At 45.5% G+C, this 12,979-nt stretch overlaps 1 protein-coding gene across 1 annotated transcript in view; it reads left to right on the top strand.

Annotated features, from left to right (window-relative positions):
• Positions 1-12,979, top strand: part of LOC103073905 (protein FAM163A) — a 77,496-nt gene that overhangs the window by 60,787 nt on the left and 3,730 nt on the right. The window contains exon 2 of the mRNA XM_007448520.1: positions 10,719-10,810. The gene's annotated coding sequence lies outside the window, so the exon portion shown is untranslated. The remainder of the gene's footprint in view (positions 1-10,718; positions 10,811-12,979) is intronic.

Raw genomic sequence — 12,979 nt, 5'->3', positions numbered from 1 at the left:
TTCCTGCTACTCTGAGTTAGATGACTCTAGGGTCCTGTGACCAGTCCCTCACAGGCTAGCTCCCTCTGGCCCACTCATTAGCCTAATGCCTTGCCCCTCCTTATCTCCATCTGGCCTCAGAAATCAAACTCTCTGTCCCTTCAGTGGCCTGGGTTCTCTTATTTGTATCTCTTCCAGTCTTCTGACATCTTGCCAGCAAGAGGAAACAAACCCCATAGATGCTTCTGCCTTTCCTAACAAGCCCGTTCAGTAGTCATCAGGCTGGAGGCCTGCTGCCTGGGGATCTTGGAACACCTTCCAAACAACAGTAGAGATCAAATACAGATGGAGAGAAATCCAAGCATGTGGTGCAGAGCAATGCACCTTGTGGAAAGGAAAAGTGAACCCCTTCCCAACACACAGGCCATGGTGCCCCTGAGCCTCGTGCAAATGGTCAGGTCAGGAAATAGAACGTGGAGTCAGAACTGGGGTGGGACAGAGATGGGACCCATGGCACAGGGCACATGTTCCCTGCAGAGCTACAACTATGCTAGTCATGGAAGAATGGTGTGGGCAGGGTGTCCCAGCTCTTCCCAAAATAGCTGTGTGACCTTGGCCAAGCCACTTGGCCTTTCTGAACTTTTTGCTTTCTGTGAAATAAGAGAAATCAAAAAATTGCCATGCCTGAACATCAAACAAGATGAACATAAGAAAACTATCAGCAGTAATGAACGTTGTTTTGAAAGGCAGAAACGGAAAGAGAGCCAAGTCCAAGGTGAACAAAACCCTTGATACTTTTACTGTCTTCTGCACCCGTCTTTCTGAAGCAGAGAGAAAAGATCCATGATCAGGAAACCTGACCTCAAGAGCTTCAGGGACAAGTGTCATCTGCACAAAATAGCCCACACCCATCTAAAATGACACATAATTAAGTCCCTCCGTGCCCTCTAGACTATTAGCACAGTGGGATTTTGCAGGCAGAGAGCTCAGGGAAGGCTGCGTGGTGGGGCAGGTGGGGCTGGAGGTGCCGTGAGATGCTCTGTGGCCGGGGTGGTGGGCAGTGGGCAGTGGGGGTGAGCGGGGGGAGTGGCGAGGAAGACCTCCCACAAACCTGGCATGTGTCTATTCACTAGTCTCTTTGTTTGACAAGCATGTATTGAGCATCTGTTACGTTCTAGGGCTGGGGATTCGCTGGCAGACACAAAGCAGCGTGCTTACTGGGTTTTAGATCAAAGTCACACCCCCTCCCCAGCCTGAGGGGCCCATAGCCAGGTCCTTAGGCTCTGAAGGTTTGAGGGCTCCTACACACATGCACCCACTGTTCTTCCATGATCGGCATGATTTTTATTGGGGAACCACACAGGGCAGCCCATCTTTGGGACACCCTCGTCAGGGAGGAGGTGAGCTCAGCTTCACCTCTGACAGAGGCATCAAGGACACAGGCAGCACCTCTGGGGTGACGCTGGGCTTTGAGGAGCAGGGCTGTCTCCTCTTTGCTGTTTCTCTGCAGCAGATACTCGCTGATAACCCCAAGCACTGGATGAGCAGCTCTTCCTGCCCCAGGGAGTTTGCAGGCTCGCGCACTGTGTTAGGCTGATAGGAACTGCAGAGTCACACCCAGGCCTTCAATCTGGGGGTCCTGGGACCTGAGGACAGACTGTGCCCACTACTGTTTACTAGTCTCCCAACTTGTGAGCTCCTTGAGAGCACTCTGCCTGTTCATCTTTATGTCCCTGGAGCAGAGCTCAACGCCAGGCACTTACTTAGTGCTCAGTAAATAGCAGATAAAGAATAAGTGAGGGGAATAGCACAGTTTCCACGAGTATCATACTGAGACAACCAGGTCCCAGCCAGAACACTAGTCAAGGTCATGATCAGGAGCCTTAGGGACACATTTAATCTGAGAGTTAGGTCTAGGCTAGAACAAAAGAGGAATGACCATCTATTTTCACATGCAATACCTCAGGCATAACTCATATATCAGCTGGGATCATGTGTTCTAAGGATCTAGATAGGACTTGCTCTGACCCCTGTTCCAGGGCTCATAGGAAGCCAAAATCTGTCCCAAGGGCCATCGTTCTCATGGTGACCTCTGGCTCTAAACTGCGCACACCGAATTAGTTCTTGTGTCATCTGCGTTCCACAGATATGCACCCAGGTCTGAGAGCATTGCCTTCACTCGATTGCCACAAACAAGAAAAATATCCCTCACATTTGTGAGTTACCAACAGTTGGCGAAGACAATACAAAAAACTTAGAGACCTCCCAAACCTTAAAAGGCTTTCTCACAAACTAACTGCTGGGGTTTTATCTGGCCAAGAGACTCAGCAGGGTCCCCCAGTCTGGGCCATTCTTCTGGCTCCTCCCTCTTCCTCATGCTGCCCTCCCTGCTCTTCCTGCCACCCTACACCCCAATAAATTCTTCTCACTCTCTTACACCGAGTGGTCCAGCTCTTACCAGGGTCTGCTCCCCAAATTTAGCATAGCCAATTCATCAAGGGATGAATGAACACAAAGGGCCATCTCTCCTGTTAGCAGCACAGAGGACTTCAGGGACCCTGAGTCCTTGGAACAACACCCACCCTCCTTATAAGGCTGCAGCATTTTAAATAACCACACCCTTTCCCATAATCCTCACCCCGTAAGGGAAGATATATCATTTACCTTCGTTTTGTAGATGAACCTCAAGGAGATCATTAATTGTCCAAAATCGCCCAAGCAATGAGCGTAGAAAACAGAATTTAAACCAAAATCTTGGGACTCTTAGCCTTGTGCTCTTTCCACTACATGTAGCAGGTGAGACCAGAATGGCAGGCTGTGTGTTGGGACAGCACTCTGCATGCAAAGCAGCTTCCCCATTTGACCTGCCATCCCACTGTCTAGAATGTGCAGAACACCAGGCATTGGGAATGGAGCTTTAGGAAGACACAAGATTCCAAGTCTGTGCCCTCAAATGGTCTGGAATTTAAGAAGAAAGCAAAATACAGCCACTTGACACCAGTGTGTCAACAATACAGTTACCTGAGAACAAATAGGAAGGTCAAATAGAAATGTGCAGCATTAAGTCAATCATGGAAGGCCTCCTGGGGGTGGTGAGAGACCCCCTTCTTTCTTTTATGTTTGAGTTGGACCTCAGACATAGAAGGTTAAGTTAATTATACTCCTCAGTGTTACTTCTCAGATAGTCCACATTATTATTCATCATTGGTCTTGGCAAGGCCCCTCTCCTCTATTATTTATTTTTTTCTCTTTTATTCTTATCACTGTTCTCATTTTCCTCCTTCCACAGTCAGCCATTCTAGCATATTTAATGTGTATACATTTTGGGGTATGTGTTTTCGGTTTTGTTTTGTTTATTGAGGTATAATTGACATATAACAGCGTATTAATTTCAGGTGTACCACATAGTGATTCCATATTTGTATACATTGCAAAATGATCACAACAATAAGTCTAGTTATCATCCATCACCACACATAGTTGCCAAAAAATGTTTTTCTTGTGATAACTTTTCAGATCTACTCTCGCAGCAACTTTCAAATATACAATAGATTATTGTTAACTATAGTCGCCATGCTGTACATTACTTCTCCATGACTTATTTATTTTATAACTGGAAGTTTGCATCTTTTGACCCCCTTCGCCCATTTCTCCCACCCCCACCCCTACCTCTGGCAACCACCAACCTGTTCTCTGTATCTATGAACTTGGGGGGTTTTTGTCTGTGTTGTTTTTGTTTTGGTATGTGTTCTTGAAAATGTAAATTGTTGGTCTGTGTGCCTGTATTTTAAATTTATATAAGCAGTATTATACATCTTTATACATCTAATTCTGGGTTTTTTTTTTCACTTAGGCTTCTGCTAAGGTTTATCCTTGTTGCTCTGTGTTACTATGGTCCACTTGGTCCATTGCTTTCAGCAGTTGCATTATCCTCTGAGGTGTGCCTCTACCTGACTTTACCCCCCCACTCTCTAGTGATGATCACTGAACCTGCTTCCAATTCCCTGCCACCATAAAACACAGTGATGAACGTCTCCACACACGGCCCCTTATGAATATATTGAGAAATTTGGGGGATACAGACCCAGGAGCAGAGTTGCTGCTTCATGGGGTCCGAACTTAACGTGACCAAGTAGTGCCAGGTCTCTCCCTCAACAGTTGTCGTAACTACACTCCACCAGCAGTGCCCTTAAATTCCCACATCTGCTCCAACACGTGACATTGTCCAGCATCCTAATTTTTGCCAGTCTACCAGTGTACAGTGATAGCTCACTGTGGTTTCAATTTGCGTTTCCCAGATTACTAATGAGTTTGGGCATCTCTTCATTTTCTTGTTAGCCTTTTGGATTACCTTTTTTATAAACCACCTGTCTATTACTCATTATTATATTGAGGGTCTCTTTTTTTCCCTTGATGATTTGCAGAGGTTCCTTGTATCTCTTAGAGAGGCCCCTTCTCAAACAGCACGGGCCTCTCTTTGCTGCTGTAGTACCTCATCTGGAGCAAAGGAACCGATCTGACCACCAACTCTTCCCACCCTCATCCCGGGGGGTCAGGGCTTGGTGATGGCCATAAGTACAGTCAGAGTGAAAAGAGCCCCTTCCTCTGATTCCCTCTGCCAGCCATGCCTGAGCATTGATGTCTGAGGAGACAGGGAACAAGGAAAAAAACTGTTCCTCTTCTCCGGGGCTGCTAACCTGCTGTGTCAATTTCATGAGTTAATAAATGACTGGAGAAGGCTTAATTGCATCGGAAGAAATTGAGATCAGCCGGTGCTTAGGCCCCACTCAATTAACTTGTGCTCCTAAGGGGGCCAAGCAGGGTGCAGGGGGCAGCCAATCGTTAATTACATGTGCTAGGTCCAGCTACAGCAGGCGTTCTGCCACTGTTGGTCCAGGCAGTGAGGGAGGTGACCCTGCCTCTGGGTGCTGAAGTCACTGAGGGCAGGGGCCCTTCAGAGAGAACATAGACCCCTGGTCTTATGGGGAATTGGAAACCCATTTCCAACACATTCTATCAGGGTCGCTTTTAATGCAACCCCAGCCCCATTCTTCCCCTAGACGAATGGCCTTAAGGTTCCTCATCCTGACCTCTTTATTGGCTCCAACCCACCCAGAGACACCACGTACTTTTGGTTCTCCTTGCACTCCCTTCCTCCTCCTTCTGGCCTCCTTGGCCCAAGGACACAGAATCCAGAGCCAGCCTTGTTATGGGCAGCAGATGATGCCACAAACTCTGCAAGGTCACCTGCCTCCCCTGCTGCCTCCAGCCACCTCCCCTGCTGCCTCCAGCCTGAAATCCTCCCAAAGACCTTCATTCCTGCATCATTTCCCGAAAGGGCCAGATAGTAAGACTCAAACCTGTTAAAGACACAGATTCTGGGCCCCTCCCCTGTAGATACTGCTTCAGTAGGTCTGGAGTCTCTGCTTTAACATGTGGCTCAGGTGATTGTTACCATCAGGCCAATTTGAGAAACCCTACCTCAGGGGACACCTTAGCTCCTGGGGAGACAAGTGCAGATGTTCTAGGAGGAGAGACAGCATCCTAATGGCAGGGCCCTGGACTGGGGCCAGGAGGCTTTGCTCCCAGCAGCTCTCCAGCTCCATCTCTATCTTGCTGTGTGTGGTTAAGCAAGTCACTTGTCCTCTCTGAACTTGGTTTCTTCATCTAGAAAAGTAAAGATATTGGGCCAGATCTCTTAGAGTCCTTCTATTTCCATGGACCATTTTTGTATAAGTAACTGGTTTGTTAAACAAGCATATTGCATGGTTTATGCTCAAAAAGCAACTTTGATTTTTTTTCTTCTAGTATCCCTTTATTATTTTTTATTTTTTATTTTTTTTTTGCGGTACGCGGGCCTCTCACTATTGTGGCCCCTCCCGTTGTGGAGCACAGGCTCCGGACTCGCAGGCTCAGCGGCCATGGCTCACGGGCCCAGCCGCTCCGCGGCATGTGGGATCTTCCCGGACCGGGACATGAACCCATGTCCCCTGCATCGGCAAGCGGACTCTCAACCACTGCGCCACCAGGGAAGCCCTCCCTTTATTTTTTAACTTTAATTTTTTTAGTATACCCCTCCATTTATTTAGTAACCTTTAAAAGTTTTTATAAAAATAAAATTTTATAGATTTCTACATAAAGTCTCTGTATAGCTTGTGTTATGTATATACCTAGGACCTAATAACTTTATCATCATTCTATATGATGTCTTTAAAATTACATTTTCTTACTGTTTTTTGCTAGTGAAAAATGATAATAAGATGACTTAGAATGTTTCTTCTTTTTCTGTTATTGGAATGCTTTGTGTAAGATAGAATGATTTCTTTATTAAATGTTTGGTAGGTGTTTCTGGTGAAGCCCTCTGGGCCTAGGTGTTTTCTTTTTTCTTTTTCTTCTTTTTTTTTGAAAGTCAATTTTTGATGATTTGATTCTTCACATTATAATATGTTTCAAGTAATTTACTTGTTGAGATGTTAGTAGGTTACATTATTCCATAAATGCATTCATTTCATCTGTATTTTTAGATTATTAGCATAAGGTTGTTTTTAATACCCTTTAGTTTCCTTATGTTTGCAGCATATGTGGTAATATCCATTTTCATTTCTCCTAGTCTATAGTTATGTTTTCTCTCACTTTTATTGATCAGAATCTCACTGAAGGTCTATCACTTTATTTTTTAAAAATTTTTATTGACATATAGTTGATTTACAATGTTGTGTTAGCTTCTGCTGTACAGCAAAGTTACACATACACACATATATCTACTCTTTTTTAAAAAAAATTAATTAATTTATTAATTTATTTATTTTGGCTGCGTTGGGTTGTTTTGCTGGGTGCGGGCTTTCTCTAGTTGCGGCGAGCGGGGGCTACTCTTCATTGCGGTGTGCGGGCTTCTCATTGCAGTGGCTTCTCTTGTTGTAGAGCATGGGCTCTAGGCATGCAGGCTTCAGTAGTTGTGGCACACGGGCTGTAGAGCACAGGTTCAGTAGTTGTGGCACACGGACTCAGTTGCTCCACAGCATGTGGGATCTTCCCGGACCAGGGCTCAAACCCGTATTGTATTGTATTGGCAGGCGGATTCTTAACCACTGTGCCACCAGGGAAGTCCTATCCACTCTTTTTTAGATTCTTTTCCCATATAGGTCATTACAGAGTATGGAGTAAAGTTCCCTGTGCTATACAGTAGGTCGTTATTAGTTACCTATTTTATATATAGTAATGTGTATGTGTCAATCCCAAATCTCCCAATTTATCCGGCCCCTTATCCCCTGGTGACCGTAAGTTTGTTTTCTACATTTGTGACTCTACTTCTGTTTTGTAAATAAGTTCATTTGTACCATTTTTTTAAAGATTCCACATATAAGTGATATCATATGATATTTGTCTTTCTATGTCTGACTGACTTCACTCAATATGACAATCTCTAGGTCCATCCATGTTGCTGCAAATGGCATTATTTTGTTCTTTTTTATGGCTGAGTAATATTCCATTGTATGTATGTACCACATCTTCTTTATCCATTCCTCTGTTGATGGACATTTAGGTTGCTTCCATGACCTGGCTATTGTACATAGTGCTGCAGTGAATATTGGGGTGCATGTATCTTTTTGAATTATGGTTTTCTCCAGGTATATGCCCAGGAGTGGGATTTCTGGGTCATATGGTAGTTCTGCTTTTAGTGTTTTAAGGAACCCCCATACTGTTCTCCATAGTGGCTGTACCAATTTACATTCCTACCAACAGTGTAGGAGGGTTTCCTTTTCTCAGCACCATCTCCAGCATTTATTGTTTGTAAATTTTTTGATGATGGGCTATTCTGACCAGTGTGAGGTGATACCTCATTGTAGTTTTGATTTGCATTTCTCTAATAATTAGTGATGTTGAGCATCTTATCATGTGCTTTTTCGCCATCTGTATGTCTTCTTTGGAGAAATGTCTATTTAGACCTTCCACCCATTTTTTTGATTGGGTTATTATTTTTTTTTTATAATTGAGCTGCATGAGCAGTATGTATATTTTGGAGATTAATCCCTTGTTGATCAATTCATTTGCAAATATTTTCTCCCATTCTGTGGGTTGTCTTTTCATTTTGTTTATGTTTTCCTTTGCTGTGCAAAAGCTTTTAATTAGGTCCCATTTGTTTATTTTTGTTTTTATTTTCATTACTGTAGGAGGTGGATCAAAAAAGATCTTGCTGCACTTTATGTCAAAGAGTGTTCTGCCTGTGTTTTCCTCTAAGAGTTTTATAGTAGCCAGCCTTACATTTAGATCTTTAATCCGTTTTGAGTTTATTTTTGTGTATGGTGTTAGGGAGTGTTCTAATTTCATTCTTTTACATGTAGCTGTCCAGTTTTCCCAGCACCACTTATTGAAGAGACTATTTTTTTCTCCACTGTATAGTCTTGACTCCTTTGTCATAGATTAGGTGACTATAGGTGCATGGGTTTATCTCTGGACTTTCTGTCCTGTTCCATTGATCTATATTTCTGTTTTTGTGCAAGTACCATACTGTTTTGATTACTGTAGCTTTGTAGTATAGTCTGAAGTCAGGACGCCTGATTCCTCCAGCTCCATTTTTCTTCCTCAAGATTGCTTTGGCTAGTCGGGGTCTTTCGTGTTTCCATACAAATTGTAAAATTTTTTGTTCTAATTCTGTGAAAACTGCTATTGGTAATTTGATAGGGATTGCATTCAATCTGTAGATTGCTTTGGGTAGTATAGTCATTTTCACAATATTGGTTCTTCCAACCCAAGGACATGGTATATCTCTCCATATGTTTTTGTCATCTTTTATTTCTTTGATCAGTATCCTACAGTTTTCTGAGTACAGGTCTTTTGTCTCCTTAGGTAGGTTTATTCCTAGGTATTTTATTCTTTTTGAGGCAATGGTAAATGGGATTGTTTCCTTAATTTCTCTTTCTGATCTTTTGTTTTTAGTGTATAGGAATGCGAGAGATTTCTGTGTATTAATTTTGTATCCTGCAACTTTACCGAATTCATTGATGAGCTCTAGTAGTTTTCTGCTAGCATTTTTAGGATTTTCTATGTATAGTATCATGTCATTTGCAATCAGTGACAGTTTTACTTCTTCTTTTCCAATTAGGATTCCTTTGATTTCTTTTTCTTCTCTGATTGCCATGGCTAGGGCTTCCAAAACTATGTTGAATAAAAGTGGCGAGGGTGGACATCCTTGTCTTGTTCCTGATCTTAGAGGAAATGCTTTCAGTTTTTCACCATTGAGAATGATGTTTGCTGTGGGTTTGTCATATATGGCCTTTATTATGTTGAGATATGTTCCCTCTATGCCCCCTTTCTGGAGAGTTTTTATCATAAATGGGTGTTGAATTTTGTCGAAAGCTTTTTCTGAATCTATTGAGATGATCATATGGTTTTTATTCTTCAATTTATTAATGTGGTGTATCACATTGATTAATTTACATATATTGAAGAATCCTTGCATCCCTGAGATAAATCCCACTTGATCATGATGTATGATCCAAATATCCCTTTACTTTAAAATGTATTTAGTGAGAGAAATCTGCCACTGCCCCTAGATTAAAACTTGTGCCAGCCCCATTGCTTTTTTAAAAATTTATTTATTTTTGGCTGCATTGGGTCTTCGTTGCTACATGTGGGCTTTCTCTAGTTGCGGCAAGCAGGGGCTACTCTTCGTTGCAGTGTGTGGGCTTCTCATTGCGGTGGCTTCTCTTTGTTGCAGAGCACGGGCTCTAGGCACACAGGCTTCAGTAGTTGTGGCTTATGGGCTCAGTAGTTGTGGCTCGCAGGCTCTAGAACACAGGCTCAGTAGTTGTGGTGCCAGTCCTTGAGGCATGAAAATGTCTGTCCTTTGACCTCCAGCTTCTGGCTGAGGTAGAGAACCTGGAAGTGGTTGGCCCTGTCCTTGTGGAAGGTGGCTCAGTGCATCCCGTTAATGGTTGAGTTCCCTCCCCAATACAAATACACCCAGTGGGGCACGTGAGCAGGGGCCCAGCATCACCACCAGGAGGCGTCCTTCCTCCCTCCACCACACCCCCACCCCATTCCCAATGTAGGGCCTAGACGCTCCATGTTGAGTGGGTAAAGAATTATGGCTTGAAGGGACCCCCCCCCCGTAATTAGACTACACTGGATTCCTCAGTAGGGTCTCACCTCCCCCTCCTCCATCAGCACATCAGCGTGAACTTACCCATCCAACTGTCTGGTTGGTGGGTTGGCCTGAGGAAGTCGGGATACTGGAGTAAGAGAAAGGAGTGATCAGCTCTGGGTACTGGGAATACGGACAGGCCCAGGAAAGAATGGGGAAGGAGATGGGAAAGAGGTGTGTGGGGCCAGAGAGAGGGGATCGGCCATGCAGCCAACAAGGACACATCCGCCAGGGGACAGGTCAGCATTCTCCAGTGGAGTATGAAAGAGGCAGCTGGACTCCCTTCCCCCATTGAGCCTTGCTTCCCAGAGCAGGGAGAGGCTCTTGTCCTCATGGTGCATTGGGCAAGGGTTCCAGACAGCGGCACTGAGGGAGGGAAACAAGGACGGGATAGGATGTGGCCTTAGAGGTCTGACCTCAGGTTTTTAGGCTCAGGGACCTCAGACCAAGACAGCTGTGGAGGTCAGGAAACAAGCCCCCTTGGGGATGTCCACTCCAGAGTCTTGGGGTCACAACCAGGTGCCAGCATGTGCCCATCTGTCCTCTCAGCCTCCCTTTCCAGCTCTCACTGACCTTCCCCTCTCTTCTCTGTCAGGGACTGACACCCTTGGCCATGACGTGCCCCCAGCTGCTGTCTGCTCAGGCACAGCCTGCGTGACTGGGCTGTCGCTGCTCCAGCTGTTTCACGTAAGTGTGAGGCACAGGAGAAGGTGCCCGGATGCTGGGTAGAGGGAGGTGTTGGTGGAGAGGGAGCTCCAGAAAGTCCTGGTCACAGAGGGCGGGCCCCGGGGGCCTGCAGTTGGCAACAGGTTTGTCCTTGTTGGCTGTCCTCAGCCCCTGAGTTGGTCACTACTGAATCCATTCTGTCCAGAGCTCCTAGGCCCTGCGAGGGAATGTAGGAACCTTGTTCTCAAGGCCTCAGGAAATTAATCAGGCAACTGGTGTGACAGAAACACCACAGCACTGGCCCTTGGGTCCTGACTCAGACACTTGCTATTGTATGACTTTAGGCAAATCGTATAAAGGTCTGGCTTTCCCTCCTGTGAGTGGGGTTTTTATGTGATTCAAAGGAGATGTGTTAGTTATCTTTCTCTGTATAACAAACTACCACAATTTAGCAGCTTGCAAGAACACACATCGATTATCTCACAGTTTCTGTGAGTTAGGAATCCAAGCATTGCCAGCTGGTTCACCGTTTCAGGGTTGGTCGTGAGGCTGCATTCAAGGTGTCCACTGGGATTACAGTTTAATCTGAAAGCTCAACTGGGGAGGGATTCACTTCCACTCTCACATAAGTGGTCGTTCGGTTCCTTTTGGGCCATTGGATTGATGGCTTTAATACCCTGCTGTCCATTGGACTGAGGGCCAGAGGCCATCCTCAGTTCCTTGCTACAACATGGGCCTCCCCAGAATCCAACTTGCTGCATCAAAACCAGCCAGGGCGAGAGCTGGCTCACAAGAGGGAAGTCAGAATCTTTGAGAATCTACTCACAGAGTGACATCCCGTCCCCTTTGCTGTATTCAGTTAGTTAGAGGCAAGTCACAGGTGGCACCCCTCCTCAAGGGGAGGGGAGTACACAAGACATGACTGCCAGGGGAGAGGGGCTCATTTGGGGCCATCTTAGAACCTTCCCATCATAAATGGGGACAGAAATGGAAACACGTTGTAAACTGTACAATGAATGCTGTTTAGATTCAGGGAGTTATTGTGATCATTTGCATCTAGTTGCAAAGAGAAAATAAGCACCCCTGAAATCATAGAGAGCCACTGGGTGTGGGAATTTAAATGCTAAGTTGCACCACCAGGACTGGGCCCTCTGGGAAGCTGGCTGGGACCTGGCTAGTTGACCACATGCACTTCACATGGGCCTTCTTGGTTTATGACTGTCAGGCCAGACTTAAGTGATCACAGAATGTCTGGGCCTTCCTTCTCCCCACAAATAACCATGTTTGAAGGATGTCTTAGAGGTTACAAGGGGCCCTCACATACATGAATCTTTTTCCTGAGTTTTTTGGTAATCTCTCTTTTACCATGAGAAAGAAGGTCAGTTTCCAAGATGGGATGTCCGCTAAGTGGCACAGTTGGGCCCTGAATGGGCCTTCAGCCCTGTGGCTCTGCCTTCACTGCAGTGCTCCCCATTTCCAGACCACTTCTGCTGTGCAGTCTTCATGGTACTGAAAGAGGGAGGCCAGGCATGGAAGGCAAAGAAGGGAGGGCACTGTTCTTGTATGGCTTCATAATTCCCCGTTCTCTAAAACAGCCTGGACACATCCCAGGGGACTAGGCCAAGACTTTCAGTAGAGTGGACCACTGCTGCCTCCTCCAACTTCAGGTCACTAGGCCTCTCTGTCTCCTGAGCAGCCCTCAGGGGTGAGCATGCAGGGGAAGCAGGGGAGGGTGGAGTGGTGTGGCTGTGATGGTGTGTAAGTCCTCCCAAGGCTGAGGTTCACCTGCCCGCCCCCAACAAATACCCCAGTGAACCCTGAAGCATGGCTCACCGTGCATTTGGGCAAAGTCAAATTCGTCTTGAACAAGGATGCTCTGGTCTGCGTATCAGATGTGAGCTGAGAGATACAACTTGCTGCCCTCTGGTGGCAGATCAGAGTCATTACTGCCAGGCCTGTGAAAGAAACGCTGTATGGTGAGATGATTACCAAACTTTTAAGTACCCGCTGTGTGCCAGGCACTGTGTATAATGCTTCAGGAGGATAGGATACAGTATAAGATGCAACTCATGATCCCAGAGGACTCATAATTTAGCACAGGAGTCAAGATGTTCCCACATGAAAGTTGACAAGCATCATACCAAGACAGGATTTGAAAAGTGGCACATGGAAAAGCATTACAGTAGAATT

This window comes from Lipotes vexillifer, unplaced genomic scaffold (genome assembly GCF_000442215.2).
Source record: "Lipotes vexillifer unplaced genomic scaffold, Lipotes_vexillifer_v1.1 scaffold76, whole genome shotgun sequence".
In the NCBI taxonomy this organism is placed as follows: Eukaryota; Metazoa; Chordata; class Mammalia; order Artiodactyla; family Lipotidae; genus Lipotes; species Lipotes vexillifer.
The sequence above is the reverse complement of the archived record's forward strand: the minus strand, read 5'-3'. Positions and strand labels throughout refer to the sequence as shown.